This window comes from Eumetopias jubatus, unplaced genomic scaffold (assembly GCF_037043125.1).
Source record: "Eumetopias jubatus isolate StellerSeaLion01/CBP00866 unplaced genomic scaffold, mEumJub1_p1.0 scaffold_6, whole genome shotgun sequence".
NCBI classification, from domain to species: domain Eukaryota; kingdom Metazoa; phylum Chordata; class Mammalia; order Carnivora; family Otariidae; genus Eumetopias; species Eumetopias jubatus.
The window spans coordinates 69197047-69223961 of NW_028274812.1; the positions used below are offsets into that span (position 1 = coordinate 69197047).

General features: G+C 41.4%; 1 protein-coding gene across 2 annotated transcripts in view; it reads left to right on the forward strand.

The window, feature by feature from the left end:
• The window catches only part of BACH2 (BACH transcriptional regulator 2), a 358001-nt gene that overhangs the window by 86361 nt on the left and 244725 nt on the right, over positions 1-26915 (forward strand). The window contains exon 2 of one of the 2 annotated variants that reach the window (XM_028108030.2): positions 9868-9980. The gene's annotated coding sequence lies outside the window, so the exon portion shown is untranslated. The remainder of the gene's footprint in view (positions 1-9867; positions 9981-26915) is intronic. The other variant, XM_028108032.2, reaches the window with a different exon arrangement.

The following is a 26915-nucleotide window of genomic DNA, read 5'->3' on the forward strand; positions in this document are numbered from 1 at the left end:
AAAAAAAAGATTCGTCATTATTTTAAACCTATCCACATCCTTGAGTGTTCCCTCTCCATCAGGGTTTCTCAATCTCGGCACTGTTGACATTTTGGACTAAATAATTCTTTATCATGGGGGCTGTTTTGTGCATGGTAGGATATTTTAACAGCATCCCTGGCCTCTACCCACTAGATGCCAGTAGCAGTCTCCCCCAGTCATGACAAAAAGAAAAAAAAAAGTCTCCATGCATCACGAATGTCCCCTGGGGGGCAAAGTTACCCTGGCTCAGAACCACTGCTGTATTCTTATTTTGGTTTGGAAGTTCACTTTTTTTCTCATGAGCTGGGCACTCAGTTACTGCTGAGATTGAATTCAAGGGTATAAAGTAACATTTTCCCTCCTGTCCTTTATCCCAAAAGTGGGACCCCCAAGTTAGGTAAAGTTTCCCAAGGCTCAAGAAAGTGTGTTTTGGGGGAAGGGTCTTCCTCCCAGAAGACCTGGAGACTTGTCACACAGAGCAGTCTCTCTCTCTCAGGATGCTGGCCTTAGCAGGTGGAACCCTTCAAGGCCGCGCAGCGACTTTCCCAGAGCCGGTCAAGAGGAAGTGGCCCCACCGACTGAGCTTGGGGATGATGACACAAGAAGAAAGGGAACTTCTCTGCAGGGACCAGAGCAGAGAGCCTAGGCCACAAGTTCAGTGGCTCTCTGCAGGCTCTCCGCCTTCATATCCAGCCCCAGAAAGAGGGAAAGGCAGCGACAACAGCTCTTTCTTCGGAGCAAAGCAGACATCCTCCCCATCCCGGTGGCTGTGGTCTCAGAAGCTGGAACTCTCGTTAAGCAGGGAATGTGGAGCTCTCCGCAGGCTGAGGCAGGCATAAATTTCCTCTGTTTGTTTTGTGAGGACTAGTGTCGACTGCCATAATGAGATCAGAGGATCCTCCAGGGACGAGGCCTCCAGGTCGGCTGCTGGAGCCGTTTTCTGCGGCTGTTCTCTTGGCTGCTTTTGAAGGACGCCGTGACTCCACAGGACTCGGTTATGATGTGAGGAGGTGGTTGTGCCCTTGCCCTCTTGCCTCTCCGAGGCTACCAAGACGTCCGCATGCAGTCGTCCAGCTCTAAATCATGGAAAAGCTCATGGAAGGAGGACAGCCCTGGTCGTGTGAGGAAAGAGCAGTCACGTACGGGGAGGTGACTGCTTCCTTGGGAAACTGCCTGCGCGGCGGATGCCGGGCTACCCTTAGGCTCTTCCTCACCCAACGTCGCTCTGCTGTGGGACGAGTTAGGGTGCGAGTCACAACACAGTAGTCTATGCTCCAAAGAACAGATTTCTGGCTCTAGCCTGACTTATAGCCAAATGGCCATCTATGGGACCCTAAATATGGCAGAATTGACTATTTAGGGAACCCCAAACTGGATATTTCCGGCAGAATACTATAGACTGAGCTGGTGCAGCCCGACCCACCTCTAGCCCCCTATGCCCACCCCACCCACCCAGAACAATCCTTAGGTATGTTGGATGAAAGAGAAAATAGTGAGAACTTACAAGGGAAATTCCCATGTGCCAGAAGACATTCATGCCACAGGCCTGTGAGTGATCCAGACTTGGCCGTAGGCTCTAGAGTCTAAGGGCTGTGATGGTTCTACTCCCATGGGAACTGTTTGCCAAAGGGGCAAGTAGAATTCCCCCTAGAGTCCGTGTCAGGCTTTGAGTGTGTGTGTGTTTGGGATACAGTGATGGGAGATGGAAACCCAAGGTTACATCATTTGAAGAGCTGTAAGGGTCTGCAGTTTCATTACCTGCATAGTACAGGAACTTTTGCTGTTTTGACATAGACACTAAGCTGGTTTTGAGAGCACTGAAAGCTGTAGGGCTGTGGTGGAAGCGAACACTAGACCCCTCTGGACAGGTTAACCACCCAGGATGTTGTGGTTCCCTCAACGAGAACAAGCCACACGAAGGAGAAGCTGGTATTGGGAAGTACAGAATTAGAGCCTCAGGAAAGCAGAGATTAACAAACAGTGAATCCCTGAGACTGCTCTTGACAAGGGCCCATCCTGCCAATTTGAGCTTTCTTCTGAGGATTAGTGAAAGTCTCCTCCCAGAGGAACAAGGCATTATACCCAATCTGTCTTATTAAGCAGATGAGTTTCAGTTGTAAGCACTAGCCCCCAGTAAGGCAATCGCCCCTCATTACACTTTTCCTCAAGGTGTTCTTGAGAATATTTAAATTCCTTCCTTGGAAACCTTTTATTGGAGAGATAGCTGGTCCCTTGAACTTCTGTAAAGAGATACCTTTCTAGCGATTTCTCTTGTCATTGGTTCCTTTTCAGTGGGTCATTCTGAAGTAACCCGCTAACTAGGTTTTCTGTTAAATTATTTTTCTTCTCAACAAATCACAGGAAATGTGTTTGCCTGAATTGTTAAGCAAACCCCTCAAGGGAGAAGGAAGCTGGGATCGTTTGAAGGTCTCTGGGATTTCTCTTTAAAATCAAAGAAACGCAGGAGTAGTCAGGCATGGTCAGTAAAGCGTCTTAGATGAATACAAGTTGGCCTTCTCAACGATAGTGGACAAATGGATAGGGGATTGCCTGGGTCTCTGGGCAGCCACCAAGTATACCCCCTGCAGTGAAATGCACTGTTGGCAGACATGAACTTGGGATGCTAAAGTGAAAGCAGCCTCCTTTATTTATTAATAGGGTGATGAAATCTCTTACTTTTAATTTTTTTCTGCTGAGGCACGCAAAGGGCCCCAAAAAGTACCCTCGACCTAAAAGTGATGCCATACGTCTCAAGAGAAAATTCTTAAGTATTTTATTCTTAATTTGGACCTGGTTTTCTTCTTTTAGTCTAAAAATATTCTGGCCAAATGAGGAGTAGATATACATATTGACATTAAAGCATCAGAAGAAGATAAGTGGAAATAGGCTCCATTGGTGCCAGACTTAAGGAAGATCTTCCTGAACGTTTGTCCTAGTGAGGGCTGTTATAACAGAACACCACAGACCGAGTGGCTTGAACAATGGTTTATTTCTCACAGTGCTGGAAGCTGGGAAGTCCAAGATCAAGGTGCCAGCCCAGCTGGTCCTAGTGAGAGATCTCTTGCAGAGGGCTGACTTCCTGGTATATCGCACACAGCAGGGAGAGGGGGAGAGAGAGAGTGCACATACATGCAAGTTCTCTGGTGTCTCTTCTCACAATGGCACTTATCCCATCATGAGAGCTCCACCCTCATGACCTCATCTAAACCTAATTACCTCCCCAAAGCCCTGTCTCTTAATACCGCCACCTTGGGAATTAGGCAATATATGAATTGGGGGGGGGTATAAACATTCAGTCCTTAACAACATTATATAACAACATTATAATTAAATTTTGCATATGTTGAAAGCCTTACTGTGTGTAGAGCATTGGGACAGGTGCTGGCTCTTTGGTCATAAAACAGATATCTTCTCTTGGAATACTTAGAATCCAGTAGGGGGTTGAGAGGTAAACCCCAATGTGTGATTACAAACAGAATGAGGTGGTGCTGAATAGTGATGGGCAACAGGGGAGGGGAAGGGCCTTATGTGTTTTTAACACCATGCATTGAATTCTTTCTTCATATTATTCCATTTAATCTTCAAAACAATCTTAGGACATACAAAGAATTTGCCCCAATTTTATGGATGAAGGAGGAAAGACTCACACGGAGGGTTAGTAACTTGCTGAAATCACATGCGAAGAGGCAGAGTTGATACTTAGATGGAGCAACTTGGTTCCTAAGTCCTACTTTGCCCACTCTCCTGGAGGGCATGCTGCCCCCAATGAAGCCACAGTGGTACAGCCCTGGCGAGGGGGGGCGGTGGTCAGGAGACAGATTGGGAGCCTCCAGCCCTGGAGATTTAAAGAAACATTCCCTGGACTTAAATGAAAAGTGTATGATAGAAGATACAAACCGGCCAACCGAATCCAACCCCTGTGGGATTTCCAAAATGCTAACATAAATTGCCAACATTAAACAAGCTCATGATTTTACATTATCTCTCCATTTTCTGGCTTTCTTGAATATCAGAAGTTCTGGGAAATTGTGCCTTGTTCCTGCTTTTCTGGAGGTGAGTAGCAGATGCTCCAGGCCTCCCTACTTCACATTGTCTTCTCTGGCCTGACCATTCCTTCATCTGATTCTTTCTTGACTCCCGTAGGCATCTGAATCTGTGTCCCCTGGTTTACATAGTCACCCAGGCAGGAGGAGTAGGCTAAGCCAGGTAACCCCTTGGGAGTTCTATATCCTGCCTTTAATTAAGATATTCCTAAATTACTGAGGAACTAAAAAATGGCCCTTTATAGGGTGATAGCCCTGAATCTAAACACTAGATATCCTTATGTATGATTTCATAAAGTAGAGGAAATCCTTAGCGTGTGTGTGAAGTAGTCCTCTTGAAAGCGGTGGACACGCTATCACTTGGCGTTCTTACTGTATCTCATCTGTCTCTCCGGGCAATGTTTTCATGCTACCAGCAGTGTCTCTCTTTTTTATAACTTACAATCCTCTCATTTCCTCTTCCTTATCACTGTTTCTTGTTGAACCATTGGTCACATGCTAGTCGAAATTTCAGTACCTTAATTATCAAATTGTGTAACCTATCCTTGAGGAAGAAGGCCTCTCGTGATGCTTGCTGGGAAGATGCTCTCATTCTTCTGACTTGGGCTGTTTGTTTTCCATGGCATACTGTGAAAGCAGGGCATGGGGGCAAGGCAGGATGGCAAACGTTGTTCCGTCTCTTGGGGCAAAACCATGTTATGGCATGCTTGCTGCCTACATGGGAGGGTGGCAAGAACACCAGGGTCCTGAAGAACCAGAGACGTATGTTAGCTGTGACTTTGAGGATGGGGAGGGGCCTGTGGGGAGCTCCTCAGGGAGCTCTACTCTGATTCCTCTGCTTCTTCTTCAGAAAGAAAGGAAGGAGCCAGCCGTGTGGGAGGCATGTGTGCATATGGGGAAGAGGACAGGGGTCCGTTTGTTGCTCTACCTTTGGATCCTTTAATTCCAGCACCATGCTCCTTATTATGCAAGAGAGGGATTGAACTGTCTGTAATAAAGTGGTCTTAAATTTATCCAGTCTTATACAAGGATTCCGTCCAATTGAAGGTTGTTAAGATTTTACTCCAGAGACATGTAAATCATTCCAACTCATAAAAACAGAGGTGGGAGAGTATTAGGGATATACCTCTCATCTGTTTGTCTGATTTCCCAAGCTCCTAAGTCCTAGATTTAGAGAATTTCCTCTAGACTTTTGTCATCGTGCCTTTTCCCTTTTCTCTCCAAACCCTGTCTGTCTCTTTATGATTTTGCTTAACCCTTCCTCACAAGTTCTTAGGTCCTCATGCTTGAGCTCCCTACCTACCTAGGCTGCTGGATTTGGTGGTGGGGGAAGGAACAGGAGGCCATTGCACAGACTGACGTCAGAGTACATTATATCTAAAAGCCAGTGAGACCATTAACCTTATGAGTGACGTGCTTGCTCCTATGGGCCTGTTTCCCATAGGAGTGCCTAAGCAGCACAGCTTTGCCTTATATGACAAAAGCCTTCTAGAATGAACATCTTGGAAGGGGGTGGGGGAGTTGAAGTGGGGAGAAAAGCCCAGCTCATCATACTCCATTCTATATTGGCAGTATTAGTTGCATATTCAAGGGCCAAAAAATAGCACTACACACACACACACACACACACACACACACACACACAGCCCATTGACATGTTTAAGAGTGTCAAGAGTAAGAATAAATACTTTAAAGAGCACTCTCGTGAGAGTAAGGAGACTAGACTAAAGTTGGCTTATGCTGTTCTCACCATACTTCTGTCGCACATTATCAGTGATCCAGGGAAAATAGATTTTTCTCTGTGGTAGGTGGAGGCTGATGGTAAATAAATAGTGGAGAAACAGGTAAGCCCGGTCTTAACTTTACTCCAGCTCCACTTGCTGACACCCAGAGAAGCTGAAGAGTGTGGTGTTGTCACCAGGAGCCCGAGTCTATCCGTGTCTCTTCTGTTAGTGAGGACCTGGCTGGTGAGGGCCACTTGTCTGCATCACTGAACCTATCTCTAGGTGCCTTTGTTTGCTTACCTGCCCTTTCATTTTCTTCTCTCTTTGTAGCCTTCACCTTTTCTGTTCATTCTCTTTTTGATCTCTTCTTCTTGCCCTGTCTCTACTTTTCTGCTTACTCACCCTCTAGCCGCCTGGAAAGATGAATTACATTTCATTAACCTTTCCAAAGCCTAAGGTTGACCACAGGTGCTGTTGCCCATTGAGCCAACTCTGTTAGGATCAACTGAGTGGAAGTCACATGTTAGCTTCTGAGATTGACTTTCTCCAGGCACCCTTTGAAGGTATCTGTACTTGCCTTTTGTTTAGTATCAGAGGAATCCAACTTTGTGAACGATTAAAAAGAAACCTTGAAAAATAGAATAAAGAAGAAAACTCCCTTAATTCCACCATGGTAATGCATGTATCTTTTCCCCTAATGCTTTATATTTAAGATGTAATCTCCTTTTTTAAGCAGTGGATTTCTCTAAACTTCTAAATGGAATTGGCTGTAAAACAACCAGGTTCTCTCTGTTTCAAAGGAAATTTAAAGTACTTGATAGAACAAGGCCAGTGTTTTTGGTTGCTGGCCAAAGCGAACTGACCCAATTTCTAAAACTGTCATCTGTTTGCGGAGGTGTTTTTTGTTAATGATGGTGTATGTGTGTGTGTGTGTGTTATTAGGAGAGGTATTGTACTTGGAGGCTTCGTACATATTTTAATTCTGTTGTATCTTGAAATGAAAGCACCTGAAGCCCAGGGTCTGTTGCCTATGACAGCATGACTAAGAAGCATTCTTTTACTTCTTTCAATCTGGTTTCCTGATTTAAAAAACTACCACTCAGATCCGTATCAGTACTAACTGAGAGTATTTTTTTTTTAAGATTGATTTATTTATTTGAGAGAGAGAGAGCATGAGAGGCGGGAGGGTCAGAGGGAGAAGCAGACTCCCCGCCGAGCAGGGAACCTGATGCGGGACTCGATCCCGGGACTCCAGGATCGTGACCTGAGCCAAAGGCAGTCGCTTAACCGACTGAGCCACCCAGGTGACCCTGAGAGTATTACTATAAAAGCGTGTTGTACAGTTTTGAGCACTGTACAGCTGTAAGATAGTCTTGACAATATTTTTCTAAAAGATTTACAATCCTGGATATTAAAAGATTTTCCTTTTTTTTTAATAAATCTTTTTTAAATTTTTTTTAAAGATTTTATTTATTCATGAGAGACAGAGAGAGAGAGAGGCAGAGGGAGAAGCAGGCTCCCAAGGAGCAGGGAGCCCGATGCGGGACTCGATCCCAGGACCCTGGGATCATGACCTGAGCCGAAGGCAGACGCTTAACCATCTGAGCCACCCAGGCGCCCAAGATTTTCCTTTTTTAAAAAACCCCAAAGGCAGTTTGCAATGATTATCAATATTGTGTTGAAGATTGTACGTTAAGAGTCCACATCATCCTAGGCTCTGTGAGAGCAAAGGAAAAAAATCGACTGACAGTATTTATTAAGAACTTTCTATGCGACTAATATTTCCCTCAAAAGAGTTTTTATTTTGACTTTGTCGTAGAACCAACATATGTGAAAATAACGTAAGAGTACTTGGGGTGGTGGGGGGCACAGGGGAGGCTCCATAATGACTTTAGGGCTGACTGTATGCCCCAAGTTCTGAGGGAATGGGGACTGTGTCATGATTGGAGCTGGGTGGAATTTCCTTGGGGAAATTATGTTCAAGAATCCTTGTGTGTTTATTATTATCTTCTTGTGCCCATCTTTCCTGTGTTGATACCAGTGTGTACATTTTAATGGAATTGTGACATCAGGCATCTATGCAAGGCGTTTGGATAAGTTTCCAGGTAAGGTACTGGGCTGTAGGCTTTAAGTGGATTGAATTACATATATTCAATAGGAAACAGCACGTATAGTGTTCTACTTTGAAACAGAAATGTATTAGCATCTGCTTCTGGAATTCAAAGAGTAGAAGTTACATGCATAATTTTCATTCAGTCATTATAAGATTGGTTAGAATTAGATACTGAATTTTCTTGACTTTGAAGCAGCAGTAGATTACCCAGGCATACAAGACATTGAGTACATCAGGTATTGAGGGGTATTTGGATGTATTTAGGCTTCAAAGTCAGAATTCCGGGGTCTCTCCATGCTGTACATCATTCTTAAAATATGTTATTGCTATGACTGAATGTGGTATTTTCTTTGGAATCTATGTGTCTCAAATAACCAGGGAGTGATCTGCAATTTCCTCTCCCTATCTTCTGATTTGTACAAGGAATTTAATAATATTATGTTCACAAAATAGTAATGTGCATGGAGTAGGAGTTTATCTTTTGAAAATATAAATTACAAAGTCATTTTCTTAATGGTGAAAGACGTTAATATGGGGAATATAGCCTTGGACTTCTCTGTGTTCTCGATTCCGCAGACATGCCAGGACCTCTGGTCATTCCCCCCTAGCCAAAGCTTGAGTGCTAAGAACTAAAGGTGATTATGATTAGTGGGATTATGGCTACTTTTTTCTTTTCCTATTGAACATTTTCTGTATCATTATTATATTATTATTAAAAAGAATATGTATTTTAAAGCACTGCCGTTCCATTTAAACCTGTAATTCCAGTCTTTATGGAAAGGTTCAGATATAAAAATCCTTCCTAGATGCAACCAGAAAAAGTAACACAGAAAAAAAGGTGATTACAAGGAACCTTACAATGTTTGGTTCTCCTCTCAAATTCACCCATAAACATCTTTCAGAGAAAAGACTATAAATCTAATTAAGTGGTTGAAGATATTTTCTTTCTTTACTTTTCTTTAATATTTGACACATCAAGAACTCTGGAGCCATTTTACTCCAAAATATCATTCGAGTAAATCAAAAAGCCTCCCTAAATAATCCATCTGAGGGGATGTTGAGTCATCTGGTTCATTTGGCTCATGGAAAACTGACCTCCTGAATTCTGTTCTGGTAGGAGCTCTATGGAAGGTCCTATCTATTAAGCCCTGACAGTGGTGTAGTCAGTCTTCAGCAAATGCCTGTCTCTACCTTGTAGGTGGCAGGGAAGGCATTGAGATCGGCACAGAGTAAGTACTGCTTACATGCTAGATCCTCTCCCTTCCCAAGGAGGCGAAAGCCTGAGCAGGAAACTTTTAAATAACTGACCTGTCTGGCTTATTGATCACTATGTCCTCAGTACCCTGTACTTAGTAAGGACTGAGGAAATAGTTACTGAATGAATGTTCTTGTTCTGCTATGTCAGTAGTCATTCTGAGTATGTGATCTCCAGCTTTTCCTTGGCCACTGGCATGTCTGGTGTCTGTGATCTCAAGACTTCTGATTTGAGGGGCACCTGGGTGGCTCAGTCGTTAAGCGTCTGCCTTCAGCTCAGGTCATGATCCCAGGGTCCTGGGTTTGAGCCCCACATCGGGCTCCCTGCTCAGCAGGAAGCCTGCTTCTCCCTCTCCCACTCCCCCTGCTTGTGTTCCCTCTCTCACTGTGTCTCTCTCTGTCAAATAAATAAATAAAATCTTAAAAAAAAAAAAGATTTCTGATTTGAATCTCTAGACCTGGACTGTCCAGTAACTAACCACATGTGGCAATTTACATTTAAATTTAATTAAAATTACATAAAATTTAAAATTCAGCCCTTAATTGCACTAGCCACATCTCAAGTGATCAGTAGCCATATGTGCCTAGGAGCTACCATATTGAACAGCACAGGCATGGAGCATTGCCATCATGGCAGAAAGTTCCACTGGACACAGGACTACTCTGTGTCTTCCTGAGCGCCAGCTGATGGATTTCCTCTTTGTGTTTGCAGTGCAGCTGTCTGCTTCAGGAAGTGAGGACTACAGCAACGAGGAGAATCTTCAAGAGCTGCCTCGCACTGTGACATGTCTGAGCCCTTGCTCCAGTCCCTGCAGCATGAACAAGGTAAGAGATACTTTGGGGAGTCAGCCTTTGTGTCTTCTTTATGGGACCATGATTTTTCTGGGTACATAATGCCTTTCCAAGGTGTGAGGAGGTTGCTTCTCCTGCCACAAGCATTCCAGAGGTTGGAGAGTTGTGTGACCCCAGCGAGCAGTGTTTATAGGCAGGGTCCCAAGAGGTGGTGGCCACACTGTGGTTGTAATAGTCCTCCAGATGTGTCACTATGTTTGTCAGAGGCTTTTGAGTGGCTGAAATATTGGTTGTTAACATAACTGCTTTGGCATAAATATTGGAAGATTGAGTCTCTGGAGCCAGACTACCTGGGTTTAAATATCAGCTCTTCCAAATGCTAGCTTTGATGACCTTGGGCAAGTGGCTTAACTTTTCTGTGCCTCCGTTTCCTCATCTGTAAAATGCTGATGATAACAGTACCTGCCTTGCAGGGTTGTTAAAAGGATGAACATGAGAGAATATGTGCACCAGTGTTTAATATAGTACCTATCTATATTACAAGCATTTGGTAAATATTTGCTGTTGTTGTTTTTGATGTTGGGGACACTGTTGTTCCTTAGAAATTGTTGCAGGAGAACCTTAGGTGCATCTGCAACATTTCCATTTATTCCTTGATTGACTCAGCAAGTAGCAATTGATTACCAGATGGGCACTCAAGGATGAACAATGAACGAGCCTTAGGTTTTTGTCTGCAGCAGGTGACAGGCTTAGGGGTAGTATGGCTAGTGTTTTAATGAGATATGTACCAGAAACTCCGGAAGCACAGAAGGAACAGCCAACTTTGGGAGATATGGAAAGGACTGTAGAGGAGGTGATATTTTGAGTCAGATCCTGAATGATAAATGGTCATTTCTTAGACACAGAAGTAGGGCAGGGCATTCCAGGTAAAGGAAACGGGCTATGTTTAGGCACAAAGCATATGAGAAAGTCTGGCATGTTTAGAGAACAAAGAACTTGGTACAGCAGGATATCTCAACAGTGTTAACAATTTAAGCTGAGTAATTCTTTGTAGTGAGAGGCTGTCTTCCACACTGAAGGATGTTCAGTAGCATCCCCTTTCCCCCACTTCAGTCCTGACAACCAAAAACTTTCCCCCACATTGGCCAGTGTCCCTTGGGGGAACAAAAATACCCCTGGCTGAGAACCACTGCACTGGGGTAAGGTGGTAAATATGAGCCCAGAGAACGAGGTAAGTGTCCAATTCTGAGAGCCACTGAAGGATCTAATACAAGGGAGAGACATTTCCGGAGGCCTACAAGAAGAGGTAAATTACCACATTAGCTATGGGTTGTGGTGGAGTTAGCGCTTTGAGACACTGTGGTCTTCAAAAAGTATTATGGAATCCCTAGGCTTTAAGAAAACCCATTTAGTTTGTTGAGAGTCTTTTACTAAGAACCCCTTCCCAGTGATGATTTTTCTGATGGCCATTTGTCTGGCCTTCTCAGGGTGTCTGCTTTACCCCCACTGGAAGAGACCAGAAAATAATAATAAGCAATTGTTTTTGAGAGATTTTCATTTGGCCAAGAGAAGGAAACCTTGTTCTGACCACCCCCTCCCACACCCACCACTGGCTTAAATACGTAGCTTTAAGCAGTCTTTGAGAGTCTTTGTGAGCTTCTGGAATACTGGAAAAGTACAAAGGTATTCCACCCCAAGGTCATGACTGGAGGGTGGGGAAGAGAGGAGTTGCATCGCTGTGGTCATTGCAAACCTTGGCGTCTATTAGTTAGAGTTTGGTGTCCTGAAACGTGAAGACAACTCTTCACATTGTGAAATCTGATTGGCAGGCACAGTTTGCTATGACAACCCAGCCCTAAGTTTCTCCAGGGCAACTCAAGACCTGATGTCAGAGTTTGGCTCTTGATACGCACCTGGGAACCAGACTCCGCAGACATTCAAGTGTCTCAGTAGGTGTGTCTGTTGCTTGGGAAGGTATGTTTTGCCTCCGTGGCCCAATGAGTGCTTTATTTTATGTTATTTTAATTTAAAGTAGTGATTAAGCATGATGTGTAACCTTCATAGGTCAGCATTTTTCTTAGTGTTTTCTTGGCATAAGACAAAGAATAGATCACCCTCTGGGGAAGAAATAGATCTCGGTGTAAATAAAACCAGACAATCATCTCATCAATTAGGTCATGTAAGTTAGAATATTGGAAATATTTTTGTGGGTGTGGTTGATTTTCTAAGTAGATTTGTTCCTAGAAAGTTGGAGACTTTTGAATTGTGCACTTTCCACTTCCTTGGACATAATGCTGTCGTAACTCTCCTTCCTTCCCGAGCCCCAGCTCACTATGGGACACTTTAACTGGGGAGGTGTCAAGATGCAGGGTGGCACAGTATTCTAGAGTCCGGTGTGATTCCTGTGAAGCAATGGGGCGATTCTGATTGCAGTGAGGCACTGACATCTCTCTTTGGGGTTATTTAGAGATGACATCTCTAGAAAACAACCGAATGACCCCCGTGGCACAAGGGATTGACCGTTTGACCAATTTAACCAGGCTAACCTGATAGTCAGTGAACTGCTGTCCACCAAGTAGGGGCTTCATTCCTCATATTCTTGAACCTCTATCTGTGGTAGAGTTTGGGGTCACACCAGGAAGGGGTGCAGTTCCGGGCCTCAGACAGCTAGCACACTGGTGCATTTGTATATAAATAAGATTTCTACAGAGCAGATATCCTCACATTTATTCACCTTTTTAGTATTTTAAACAGGCTTGAATAGTTGTTCATTTGGGGCTTTATGTTCTAGCCTTGCATGTTAAAGAGATTGTGGGTGCACAGGTTTCCCCGGGTTCTCCTTCTCCCTGGCTCTCGTGCACACTTGGAGACCCATCTTTGCAGTTTCCATACTCTCCTTAGATCTTTTTGCAAGCGCTGACTTTCCAATCTTTATGTTGATCCAAAACTTTATAATCAGGATTTAACTTTAAATTTTGTCAAAACTTTTTGTCCTCTCTACTTTCTCAGGCATTCTCTTGTTGATATGTATAAAGATAGATTATATGACACAAATTATTGCTAGTAAGAAGGGTTCATGTTTTACATCTGTGTTATTTATCTATTATCATGCTGTAAAGAAAGGATTTTAGTGTGTTACTTAAAAATCATAGCCAAACTGGAGGCAAGTTGGACAGGATGGGATTTTGTAGAGGCCAGGTGGGCAGGAGGATGTATATTCGGTACACACCATCTTGTAAGTTCACAGAGCCACACTCACAGGAATGGTGTTCCGCTCTTGAAAGCTCCCTCTTCCTAGCAGCAACCTTGGAATTACGATCGTAAACTCTTTCCCTTGTGGTCATCATTTTCATGAAGGCATATCACATGCTGTTGTCTGCCTTGAATTTATGAGGACACTCCATCTGATGGAAAAATCCTCGATTTTTCCATTATTATAGAGAATGCTCCCCTCCTCCCCACAGTGAAAAGGAACCTTCTTGAGAATTGTTTCTTCCTTCTTATGTTCAAATAAAGCCAAATCTGATTGCTGTTGCTCTGGACAAATGACATAGCATCAAATGAAGTAGAGCCATGTCTCTTATTTCTCTTGGTGGGTGGATGCTACTGTTTTGCTTAATATCTACCCAGCAAAATTTTTTCTCTGAATATTTTACTGTGCCAGGTTTGAGGCAGTTTCACCTTTACACTCAGATCAGTATCTCTACAGTCAACTAAAGAGTAAAACTGAAATTTAGTTTCTGCCTTCATTTGGAGTTTTTCTTACTTGGCACCTCCTTAATATGAAGCAGTGAAGTTCCGAACTCATTACCCCGGCTCTCCACCTGGCATACACATGATTCTACTTGATTAAACATCAGCTTCTCCAACACACACTCACCAAGTGCGTACTGTGTACCACACACTGCACTTGTAGGACATCAGTGAACAAAAAATAAAGGTCTTTGTCATCCAAAGCTTCTATTTTGTCCAAGGAGAGTCAGTAAGGACTCTATTTTGTAAGGAGAGTCATCTTATTTCAGAGTTTTAAACATACACCTAACATTAAAACTTTTGCCATTTTAAACTTCTTTCACTTGAAGAGCAAGTTGAGAGAGCTACTGGCTGCAATGTAGGGAATTGGTGAATAATAAACATAGATCTCTCTCTTCCCCTCTCTAGGACCCTCTTGAAGTTTTCACCAAATGACTCATCTATATTCAAGGAGTCTCCACTCTCGTTTTTCTGCAGGCAGTGGCCAAGTCCCCCTTGTGACAGACTTGGAAGAAGTATTTCACACATCAAAAACTAGTGACATGGAAGAAAATGCAAATAAAAATTAAATGATCTTGGAATAAGAAAGGCCTTATTAATTTCTAGTGGCAGAAATGATAAAGGAAGAGAATGTATTTGACTATAACCTCAAAATCTCTTTCCACCAAAAGGCGGTCTGAACTACTCTAAAGACAAAAGACACACCAGGGCAGTATTTCCGACATGTACGACAGAGAGTTAACTTAGCTAATTTAGTAAGAGTTCTTACAAATTAATAAGATAAAGATGATCACTATAATAGAAAAGGGGTAAAGAATAGAAAGATAAAACCAATAAATGAAGTATAATCAGTAAATGACATATAAGAAAATGTTCAACCTCAGCAGTTATCAAAGAAATGCAAATTAAAACAATGAGGTGGCATTTTCTACCTATACTATTGATGAGGATTTGTAAAGTGTACTCAGCGAAGGTAGGAAAGAGACTATTAGGATCTCTCAGACACAGTGAAAGAACACATTTCTCAAGGGAATTTAAACAATGTGTATCAAAGCCTCAAAAATACACACAACTTTTGACTCAGAAATTCCATTTCTAGAACAGTTACTCAAAGACAGTTGCCATGGATGGGTACACAAATTGAGCCAAGGTGTTCATCGCATATTATGATAATAGTAATTTTTAGAAGGTAATAATTGTAGTATACAACCATACAATAAAAATACCAGGGAGGGATAGAGGAATATTTAATGTCATAAAAAGGTGTTTTAAATAAATTGTGCAGAAGGCAAGTTACATAACAATATGTACAGTTTGGTCATTATTTCCTTTTTCAAAAAACATACATGCCTGCACATACACATCAAAATGTTAAGAGCATTATCTTCTTTTTGCTTGTATGTTCGAAATTTCTTTAGCAATGTACATTCTTTCGTACTAAAAATAATGTATAAAAAAGACACCAGGTTATATTTAAGATACGAACTTCACTGTATTTTTAGATCTACATCATAGGATGTTGCCCAGAATGTTAGCAGTGGTTTTCCTAGAGGGTGGGTATGTAGTATGTATTTGTTTTTCTTATTTTAAAAAATACTTTTCTGTATTTTCAACTTTCCTACAATAAGTATTTATATATGTGATTAACAATCAGAAAAAAAAGCAAGTATTTTAAAATAAATACCACTTTAGCTGTTTTGCATTTGAGGTACAGCTGGATAAAGATTTTTAGTGGACAGATAGAAGAAGAGAGCCCTTGGTCAAAACAGAGATTTAAACTTGGAAGTGATTCTATGTGACATATTACCAGGAAGGAGCTTTGTACTAATGGTTTGGGGGCAGTGGTAAGTAGAGCAATACTCTAGAAAAAGATACTGCCCTTTGATTCAGTGACTCAAAACTTTTAAATGGAATGACATCCTCTTACTCAGTAGGTGTCATTTCTTCATCCAGCTGTTCAAAAGACTTTGCTGATGTATACACGTTTAGACCAGTGCTTCTCGAACTATGGTTTGGGAACTGCCTGGGGAGCCCATTCATAGGCCACCTGCAAGGTCAAGACTATGTTCATAATAATGTTAAGACTTTTTTTTTTTTTTTGCCTTTTCCACTCTCTCTTGAGTATACAGTACAGTTTTTCAAGAGGCTACATGGCATCCCCTGAAAAAAATCCAAAATGCCTCAGTTTTAATTTTTAAGATGGCAAACACTGGTAGAAATAATTGACGTAAACAAAAGCTCTTTTAGGTCTGCAGTCATACTTGAGCATGTCCTGAGATAGGAGTTTGAGAAGCAGTGAGCTAGACTGTTCCTGTGTCCTATATTTGGCAGTCCTTACTCTAGGAAGAAGCTGGACCCGGAGCTCAGAGCAGTGAGTGCCCTGGACAATATAGCACATCTGTTCTCACCTACAAAACTGCACTTAGTCCTTATTTAAAAACACACACACACACACACACAAAACCATTTTATAGAGTTCGTGAGACTAAATGGAACATTGTTGGCACAAGGCCAGTATAGTACCCATGTTACATGTAAGTCAAATTCTGCTAAATGTGGGGTGTACAGAAATGGCAAAACTGGACCTCCATTCTCTTCCATATTCATCACACTGGGAAATTCAGTGAATTTTTAGGAAGAAAACAGGAATATAATTCCCTTCTGAGGGGTATGAGAGTACAAAATGTAATGTAGTAGTTGGTTGATTTGGTACGAAGCAGGGAGAAGACAAATTTATAAGAATTAACTGAATATGTTTAGACTTAGTTGTCTTTAAAATGTATGCACGAGGGGGTGTCTGGGTGGCTCAGTCAGTTAAGCAGCTGCCTTTGGCTCAGGTCATGATCCCAGGATTCTGGGATCGAGTCCCGTGTCAGGCTCCCTGCTAAGCATGGAGTCTGCTTCTCCCTCTGCCCCTCACCTCGCTCGTGCTCGCTTGCTCTCACTCTCTCTCTCTTTCTCTCTCTAATAAATAAAATCTTATAAAATAAAAAGTATGCACATATACAACTTGTTTGTGCCAGTAAATATAGATAAAACCTACAGGCTATTTGAGAAATGCTTCCTACTTTATGTGGAATTATCTCCTGATAATTTCTAGACATTTCTACCATGTAAACAACATCAATGCTTTTATTTCAGTACCAAGGCCTCTCCTCCTTTCTGCTTCACAGAAACACAGTTCAGTTGGTCTCTTGGGTGCACAGCTCAGCTCTGAATCTCAGAGAAGCTCATGGTGGAACAGGGGTCGGTGCCTACTTCTCTGAGAAGCAGTCTTCACGGTGCAGGGTGTAAGTTGAAAGCCTGAACCTTTCTGTCCTGAGAAGTGGAGCATCAGATAAATAACGCACTGGATTCATGTGGATGTGACAGGGCCTTGACTTGAGGGTGGCGGTTGTCAGGGGCCTGACATAACGCTCCCAATCTTGTCAGAAAAAATGAAGGAGAATCTGAACAGGTAGGAGGCAAATTAAGGTTTTGGAGTAGAAAGGCTGGACTTTTGGTTTAAGACCATATGGCCCTGGGGCGCCTGGGTGGCTCAGTTGGTTAAGTGGCTGCCTTCGGCTCAGGTCATGATCCCAGGGTCTTGGGATCTAGCCCTGCGTCAGGCTCCCTGCTCAGCGGGGAGCCTGCTTCTCCCTCTCCCTCTGCCTGCCTCTCTGCCTACTTGTGCTCTCTCTCTCTCTCAAATAAATAAATAAAATCTTTAAAAAAAAAAAAACCATAATGGCCCCACAGCAGGAGAAGAGATATGTTTTGACATGCCAGTAATATAATTTCAAGTCTGAGAGGCCTCATTTTGAATCATGATAAGTCCTTTGAAATGTGGCCATAGCCACTGACCATAAAATAGGTTTCACTTGAAGGAAAGAGGACATTCAGTTTCACCTTGGTTTTTTCAGTGTTACCTCACACACATTGTGATTGTTGGTTTTGGAATCTTATCTGTCCTTATTTCTTGCAGATTTAAAGAATAGCGCCTAGCATTTTCTTGATTCAAACAAGTTTTGTTTTTTTTTTTTTTAATTGATCAACTGCCCCATGCCAGCCTTCATGTGGAGCTTTAATTAAATGTTGACTGAACTGGTGGGTTCTTGTTCTGCATCACCATATCTGCATCACTAAGCCCACACAAGCCCATGGCATAATTAGACAGGTCCTTTGGGCACGTGATGTATGCTGTGACCCCTTTCTTTGATGCTGGTGCTGGCCGGGTCCCTGTAACAAAGAGGCCAGTGGATTCTGGCCTTTGTGACTCATGCAGCAGAATGCTTCTGTCTTCTAAGCCGTCAACCCTGCCCTTTTTCTCTCAATTAGTAGGTCTTAATGGGTACAATTAGGTTACATCCTATTTAGTTAATTGGTGATTGGAAACATGACTATTTAGGTACTTAATCTGTGGCTTGTCCATCTTTAGAATACTAACAAATAACTTGATTTGCCCAATTTTGTGAACATATCATCTCAAACGATGGTATTGCTGTGTATAGGGGGAAATGCATAACTGAGAGATTACTTCCAACCCAGCTTATTAATTTGACTACCCAATACTTTAAATTGCCCCTTTCCCCCTCCTTTTCTGTGGTACAGTGGTCTTCTAGCACGTAGCTCTTTGCTAGTATTCTTTCCAGCTTCCTTTTATCTTTTGTCTCTGTAAAATAATCCTAACATTGCTTTCTATGTTTTCAGAGAACATTGTACTTTTGAATATATGTGCATTGTTGGCTTCATTCTTTTTTTTTTAAAGATTTTATTTATTTATTTAAGAGAGAGAGAGTGCGTGCAGGGAGAGGAGCAGAGGAGAAAGAGAGGGAAAGAATCCTAAGCAGACTCTGCACTGAGCATAGAGCCCCTAAGCGGGGCTCGATCCCATAACGCTGAGATCATGACCTAAGCCAAAACCAAGAGTCGGACACTCAGCCGACTGAGCCGCCCAGATGCCCCATTTGCTTCATTCTTAAAAACCTCATACTGTGTGATAAAATTAATAAATGTACTAGAGGAGGAGAGATGCCTAGAGTGCATAAAACTACATAATTTTGCAGACAATCCTCAGTTAATGTTCAGAAGACATATTTCTAATTCCTCATAAATGACAATGTTTCGGTTTAAATGAAAACATTTAGATTTTATTAATCACAGCTTGTATCTTCTTCTAGTTTATTTATTTTTCTTTTTTTTATGGAATAGTTTTGTACCTTCTTAGCACCCTCAGATTTTAATAAAGTGTCATTATCCTGAGGGGCTAGTCTCAATTAGATATAAGTATAAGCAATTAATTAAGATAACTAACCCTGGCCAGAGAGGTAAAGTGTCATCACATGTCACAGTGATCAAGGGGCACCTGTTAATCAGAACATTGTGTTAGCAATGAGTTTTGGAGGAAAACAAAGATTGGTTGAAATTAGCAATATCTGCATGTCTTGTTTTTTCTTAAATCCAACCCATAAACAATTTGTTGTGACAGCTCTAGGCTGGGATTATGGCATTTTGGATGGGGTCTGATTATAGCTAAAAATAGACATGTATTAAAGATCAAAAGAGGAATATTAAACAATTGAAATTTTGTGAAAGACTGACGCTGTTTCATTGTAATAATTTCCCCAAAGGCACATTAGTAATGCTGCTAAATACAGACTTTAATAGACTTTAATAGTGTGTACTTTAGAGGCCTGATACACAAAGGAATAATGTATAAAACATTCATTATGGAAAATTGCTACCTTTTTTATTTAATAAGAAATCTGTTGAAACAAAACTATTGCACTGCTTATGGCATTACGTTCCTGGGTATTAGCAGGCTGAAGAATAATTGCTACCATCTTTTACATGTTTCTCCTTACCTATTCTAATCAAGTGGCAATTGTATTTACTTATTTGTTCCATGAATGAAAATGGGGGTTAAAAAAAACTATTTGCATTGGATGGACACTTGTCCCATTGCCTATGTAATCTTGGGCAAGCACCTTAATATCAAACTCCATTTCTTCATTTGCATACTGGGGATCAGTCTACTTACCTGGGAAGGTCATGGTGGGGGAAGTTAAATGTTGATGAGGTGGAGGCTCCACATAATAGGCACTCAGTAAATGCTTCCTATTATGATTACTTTCTACATCTGTTTCTCTTTATATTGCTTGTTTCTATGGATGACAATTGTGGGGGGAGCGGGAAGGGGGCGAGAGTAAGGAAAAGCAATTAAAAAGAAGCCTCTGTATGCAGCTCTGTCGCCAAGCCTTGCATCAGATTTCAATTTGATTTTAATGTGCTGCTGCTGAGAGCCATGCTGTTGAAAAAGAGAGAAGAGTGAGAAGCAGATGCTTTGGGAAGAACAGTGGGGCATTTATCTCTTTTAATGAGATAACATCATTAGAGTGACAAAGTGCAGTGAATCGATACTCGAAATGGACTGGTGCTATCTTCCTGAAGTGCGCCGATTGTTATACTTCACAGCCTTAGAATCTGCTGAATCACGAATTCTGTCTTATCTGTTATTGGAGCCACCGACTTTGATCTTGCAGAACGGATCCACACCTTAGTGATCTCCGCAGGAGCAGGAGAACGGACTAATTGGATAAATGAGAAAAATCCGGGGTGATTTATAAGTTGCCCTGTAATCAAGGAACCTCAGAGAAAGGAGGTTGGGTTTCTTTTTTTCCTTTGGCTTTAAATGGCTGCACATCCTAACCCTCGTCGCCTCCACCCGCTCTTCTTGCTCTCTGTCTGCTTCCTGGTGTAATGTCAGAAACACTAATCATGTCAGACCATGACACTGACAGCCTGACATTCACAACAAAGAGACAAGAAGGAGAGAGAGGAAGAGAGACCTCAGAGGGGGAAGGTGAGGAAAAGCAGCAGGGCAAGTATTTTTTCTTGCACATAAAATCCGTAGCTGCAAGACCACCGATGTTCTGGATATAGCACATCCAAGGAAAATTAAGGAAGGAGCGAGGTGAATTCTGATGGAGATAAAATTGGGCTGGGAAGATTTTGTGCTACTATTTTTTCCCCTCTTAGATTTCAGTGTGTAGCCTACATTATAGTCACTGTGGCTATGATTTCTTCTCACCAAGGGGAAAAAAAACAAAACACGCCGTTAAAATATTTTTTTTTTCCCTTTCCCTACCCCAGTTTTTCTCTTTGAAACAAAGCAAAGTTAAGCACGGATCTTAGCAGGAAGTGTGTGCTCTCTAAGGTTTTCCATTGACCAGATTCCCATAGTTTAATCTGAGCAATAGCTGCTTCAGGAAAGAAGTCATCTGTGAGAGATGTTTTCTGACCGTGACAAAGCTGACTTGGGGACTGTTCAGTGTCATCCCCCGGCTGCCTTGTCTTGGCCTCCCCAGCACGCACCAGCTGCAGGAAATGCTTATTTTTTTTTTAAGATTTTATTTATTTGTTTGACAGAGACACAGCAATAGAGGGAACACAAGCAGGGGGAGCAGGAGAGAGAGAAGCAGACTTCCTGTGGAGCAGGGAGCCCGATGTGGGGCTCGATCCCAGGACCCTGGGACCGTGGCCTGAGCCGAAGGCAGTTGCCCAAGGACTGAGCCACCTTATGTTACTGCAATTTGGAGGGCTGACTATGGCCAGGTCTTCCAAATACCTTTGAGGTTTCTCTCTCCCTTAGGCACTTTCTCCATTTGAAATTGCTCTGGTGCGTGGTCACAGGTCTCCATCTTGAATCAGTCATGACCTGGAAACCTGCCGCCACATCTTACATGTGTTTGGAATCCAGATGCTGTGATCTAAATTGAGCTCTGAGCCCAGGCTGAATCATCCTAGCTTTTCTGTAAACACGAGAACCCAGCTGCGAGCTCAGCTTTTGAGGTATTTTGAATTAAAACTTTGTATCATTTTTTTAAAGATTTTTATTTATTTATTTGACAGGGAGACAGCGAGAGAGGGAACACAAGCAGGGGGAGTGGGAGAGGGAGAAGCAGGCTTCCCGCCGAGCAGGGAGCCCGATGTGGGACTCGATTCCAGGACCCTGGGATCATGACCTGAGCCGAAGGCAGACGCTTACGACTGAGCCACCCAGGTGCCCCTAAAACTCTGTGTTCTTAGCTAGGATATCCTTTTACTTTTTCATCACACGAGGGAAAAAAAAATAAAAAACTGGAAAATGATGTATTGATTCCATGTTATTTACCTTATCATAAATGAAGTACATTTTTTGTCTGTATTTGAGAGCAGAAGCTGATGGTTACATAGTGACTTCAGATCGATTACAAATAGTATTGAGAATTTTGGAAAAAACTGAGACCTGATTTAAAACATTCTTGTCCTTAGTACCCAAGTAAAACTTTATACACTTGGGCCACTTGGAAGGAATGCCCCTCTGAATTTACAAAATTAAAAAAAATTTAAATAATTATAGCATAATTTAAACTGTGTATAGCAACCTTGACATTGTGGCTTATTTAAAATTCTTGAGGAAATTCTACTTCTACTGGCAGAGGAGAGTAAATTTGTACCCTGGGGAGGATTTGGGGGAATTACCCTAAAATATCTTCTTGTAAACTCATGATTTTTTTGAAGTTCCTTTTTATCCTAAAAATTTACATGGATTTTATACTGTTCTCTGTGATGTGTCCATGTGTTTGTTTTTTTTTATGTAAGGTAACTTTAAAAATTACTTGCCAGTTAAATTACTTAGTTTTATTATTATTTTAATATTATATCAGGTAATTCAGTTGTTATAACGAATAGGTCCTTAAAATTCAGTGGTTTGACACAATCACATGTCACAGTGATCAAGCGGCACCTGTTTCCTTTCTTGCTAAAGTATCAATCCAGTGTAGATGTTTCTGGTCAGTAAATTGCTTTTACTTGGCAATTATTCAGAAATCCTGAACTCGGGCTCCCTCCGGCTTCCGGCTTTACCATCTATATTAGGTTTCCAGGATGCTATAACAGAGTACTACAAACTGGGCACCTTAGAAAACAGAAATTTATTGTCTCACAGCTCTGGAGGCTAGGAGTCCCAAGATCAAAGTTGAGCAGGACTGGTTCTTTCTGAGGATCAGTCATCCAGGTCTCTCTCCTCGGCTTGCAGATGGCTGTTTTCTCCCTGTGTCCCTTCCTACTGTCCTCCCTCTATTCCTGCTGTGTCCAAATTTCCCCTTTTTATAAGGACACCAGTTATATTGAATTAAGGCTCACCCTATTCCAGTACGACCTCATCTTAACTAATGACATCTATAATGATCCTATTTCTGAATTAAGGTCACTTTCTGAGGTATTGATGGTTAGGACTTCCACCATATGAATGTGGGGTGGGGGACACAGTTCAACCCATAATGTTGTCTTTTGAGGCTTTTGAGTGTCTGCATCTGGCTGCTGGAAGATATAGAGCATAAAGAAAGAACATTTACTTAATCACCATAGCCCTGAAGTGACTCAGCATCTTTTCTCTTCATATTCCATTGATGAGAACTAGTCGCGTGGCTCCACCTGAATGCAAGGGACTTGGGAAATGTCCCTGGATGAGTCGTGACTGTGCCGAGTGTCTCCAGGCACATGCGTATGCACACGAGCCATCGCAGCTTTCTAGGAGAAGATGTCATCTGTGTCCCATTTCTTCCAGTGCTCCTGAGCAAGCCCATCATAAGGCACTGAAAGAGGTTTTAAGAGGTTTGAAAATCCCATTCTGCCATGGCTAGGAATGTTTTTCAACTAAGGGTCCAAGTATTTATATGTAAATGAGTGCCTAAGTCTTACTGTTTTGTTTTCTTAAGAATCTAATAGATTCTCCAGGGAATTTTACTTACACTATTAATGGGCACCTTTTTTTCCCTTATGAAACTAGTGAAATCCAAATTAATGAGGCTTTACTCTCAGTCAGAAATTTAGTTTGTGGTTAGAATGATTTCCTACAGTACAGTGACTTTTTGCTGTTGTTGTTACATGTTCTATTGTTACTGAAAAATGATATGCATCCAAGAAGAGAAAAAAGGATATTGTGAGTGTGGAGGACAATTATATAACCTGCTGTGCTTATCTCAAATGGCTAGACTTTAGTGTTTAATTATAAAAGTCTTGTCTCTCCTATCAGGTTAGTCATTATTTCGAAAGTTGAACGTGGGTTTTATAAGTGACTAAGTAATTGCTTTGTATGTTCCTTTTCAATTACAGTAAGAAGTCATGAATTTTCTACATTTAGAACTGCTAAAAATTATTTAGATTTGCCTGTTGAATAGGTTTTTTCTAAAAAAGGACTCGGGAAAAAATTTCCACTGTAAATTTTTGGCTTCTCAAAGTAATTTGTAAGAAATTTCTGATGAAAAAGATACCGATAATTTAAAAAGGATAAGTAGAGTGCAATCTGAAAACTTGGTAGGTAGTGTGAAAACACATTACTACTACTGAACCATAATATTTAATTTAGGCTTTTAGTCATGAAGTTCCATGTCAAGAAACCATTCTCTTGCTGTTTTATTATTCTGGTACCTTAAAACACTGATGTTATCTAAAGACTTAAAACTTGTCAGTGGTAACAATAGATTTCTTTTTGGTCAAAAACGGGACAGTGGTACTTTAGTAAAGATAATTATTTGAATGATGCCCTTTTAATCTTTAGTGGTTATACTTTTTAATATGTCAAAATAGACTAAAACAAGTATTGGAGTCATTTTAAGAATGAATTAAATCCTTATTCATTTAGATGTTATGAATTCAGATTTTGGAGAAGGGTCTAGGATGAAGTGTATCCTTTGTCTATTTTTGATAACTAATCATTATTTTAATTTGTTACCATTTTATTGAGTGCCTAATGTTTGCCAGATATTTCATTAGCTCCTTTTATAATAGACTATATTATTGCTAATTTTCACAACCAATTTTCAAGAGTTGATATTATTCCCACTTTACAGGTGGGGGACCTCGGAGATAAGTTTAAGTAATGAGACCAGTATCACATGTCTAGATATAGAAGATCCAGTATCTGAATTCAAATCTTACTCCAAAACACATGCATATTTTCATTCTGTCACATTGCCTTGTAGGAGAATATTTGTTGAAGTGTATTTAAAATAGATTAGATGTATTTGCTAAAAGCTAAAAGTAAAATGCAACATCCCAGAATGAATGCTTTAGTTCTTAAAAAAAAAAGCCACTTGTAAATGAATAAAATAATGTAGTAGTTGGAAATTGGTTCCATCTATTCATTAAAGCAGGTCTCTAGAACTTGCTAACACTTTAGTAGACTACCACTTCCTAAATAAATGAGCAGTCTATGTATGATTCAGAATACTTCTTAAACATCCATTATCTGACTAACGGAGTTCTTTAGAACTCAAGTTAGGTTCCTGAAAACTAGTTTCTAATTCATGCTCTCACACTTGCCCCCTTTCTGAATGTGCCAGGTTATGCGGGTTTTATTGATTTGCTGAGGCAAACACAGAAAAAGGCAGCCTTGAACCATGGGTGGGCCTGGCCTGAGGGCAAGATAAAGAAAACCTGCCTATTTTCCAGTGAGAAGCTCAGCTAGAACCCTAAGATAAAAGAAAGGTATATTCCTCTGAAAACATGTCACCTTTTCACCTTTCCTAGCAACATGATAAGCCAGACTTCTGATGAAAAGGATGATTTAGAGTTTTGAGGGGTAGGGGTATCTATATCATTTTCAGTTTCATGCCATTTATTCTCTTCATGGTTTCTGCTGTGTGACTGTGGCCAAGTCACATCACCTGTTTGAAACTTGGTGTCTCCATATGTATGGGGAAGCAGTGGGAGTAGATGAGGAGTTGTTAGCCTCGTGTCTTAGCCTAGGGTGGCTTCCGAGGGTGTCTGGAAAATGCTAGGAATTGAGTCCCATATTTCGTATGCATATGCATTTTTCTGGAGAGAGTGCTTCATGGCTTATTACCTCAGATTCTCCAGGGCGTCAGCACACAAAGAAGTCCATAGGCCAGATTCTGTCTGAAGTCTACAGGGACTGTAGCACTCCAGTTTTCTATAAATTTTATTGTGCACAGGCTGTTGTGGACAGTGTAGGTGAGAAAGTGAGTGCATTCTATCTTCTTCCTACACTACGACACGTAAGGGAAACTTGGAGTGTTTTTATTGTGGACGACGGCTTCTCTGTCCTCTAAGATGAACCTTCTGTGTATAGCAAATGTGCAATAAATATTTGTGGATGATGACAAAATTCTGTTATTAGCAGAATAGTCAATTCATTAGAAGTGAGTTATGTTTGGGTGTTGAATGAACGTGTTTTTCAGGCCTGGACATTTTTTTGTAGTTCTCTGCAATGGTAGTTTAAAGAATCACTTAAAATAGCCCTTTCTTATTTGGAATCTCAGGTAGTTGGAATGTTAGTGCGTGAAGGACGTGCCGCATGAATAGATCGATTCCCACGGTGAGGAAGCAGAAGCCTAGATGTGCAATGCTTCGGTTCTTTTGTGGTCATACCTTCAATGTGTAAGCGTGCTGTCCCTCCAGACTGCCTTCCCATACGTGTCGTGGCTCAGCAGATTAACCTGCCTGACCCAAGAGCCCTCTTGCTCAGCAAATAAACAGGGGAGAACAAGAACAGCACTCTAGCACCTCCGCCGCTGGTAGGGAAGAGAAAGACTTAAATAGCCTCCCTGTCCAGCAGTAAAGTTTGAGTCTAATGTAAGTCCACTGTTGAATGTGACTCACGCATTCAGTGTACTGAAACAACATACCGCTCCCTCCAGAGCATCCCAGTTCCGTTAAAGCAAACAAAACCACCATTTCTTGGATGCTTAGATATCCCTTCCAAAAAATCAGGGATGTTTACCTACATTACTTCTCTCCAAAAATTGCATTTCTTTTTTTCTGTTGGCAGATTTTAAAAATTTGCGTTTAGCTCCTTAATATGAATGTCTACGTGTATGTGCATTGTCACCATTTACTCTGCCAACCTCTGAAATTTGGTTCTGTGTTCTTTGGAAACTTTGTTAAACGAGAATAATCATGGTAGGCCACAATAATATTAATTTGTCTTCAAAGTTGATGTGAACAATCACATTAAGATTTATTTTCTGGGCCAGGGTATCTGGGTGGCTCAGTTGGTTAAGTGACTGCATTCAGCTCAGGTCATGATCCTGGAGTCCTTGGATGGACTGCATTGGGCTTCCCGCTCAGCAGGGAGTCTGCTTCTCTTTCTGACCCTCCCCCGTCTCGTGTGCTCTCTTTCTCTCTCAAATAAATAAATAAATAAATAAAAATCTTTTAAAAAAACAAAAA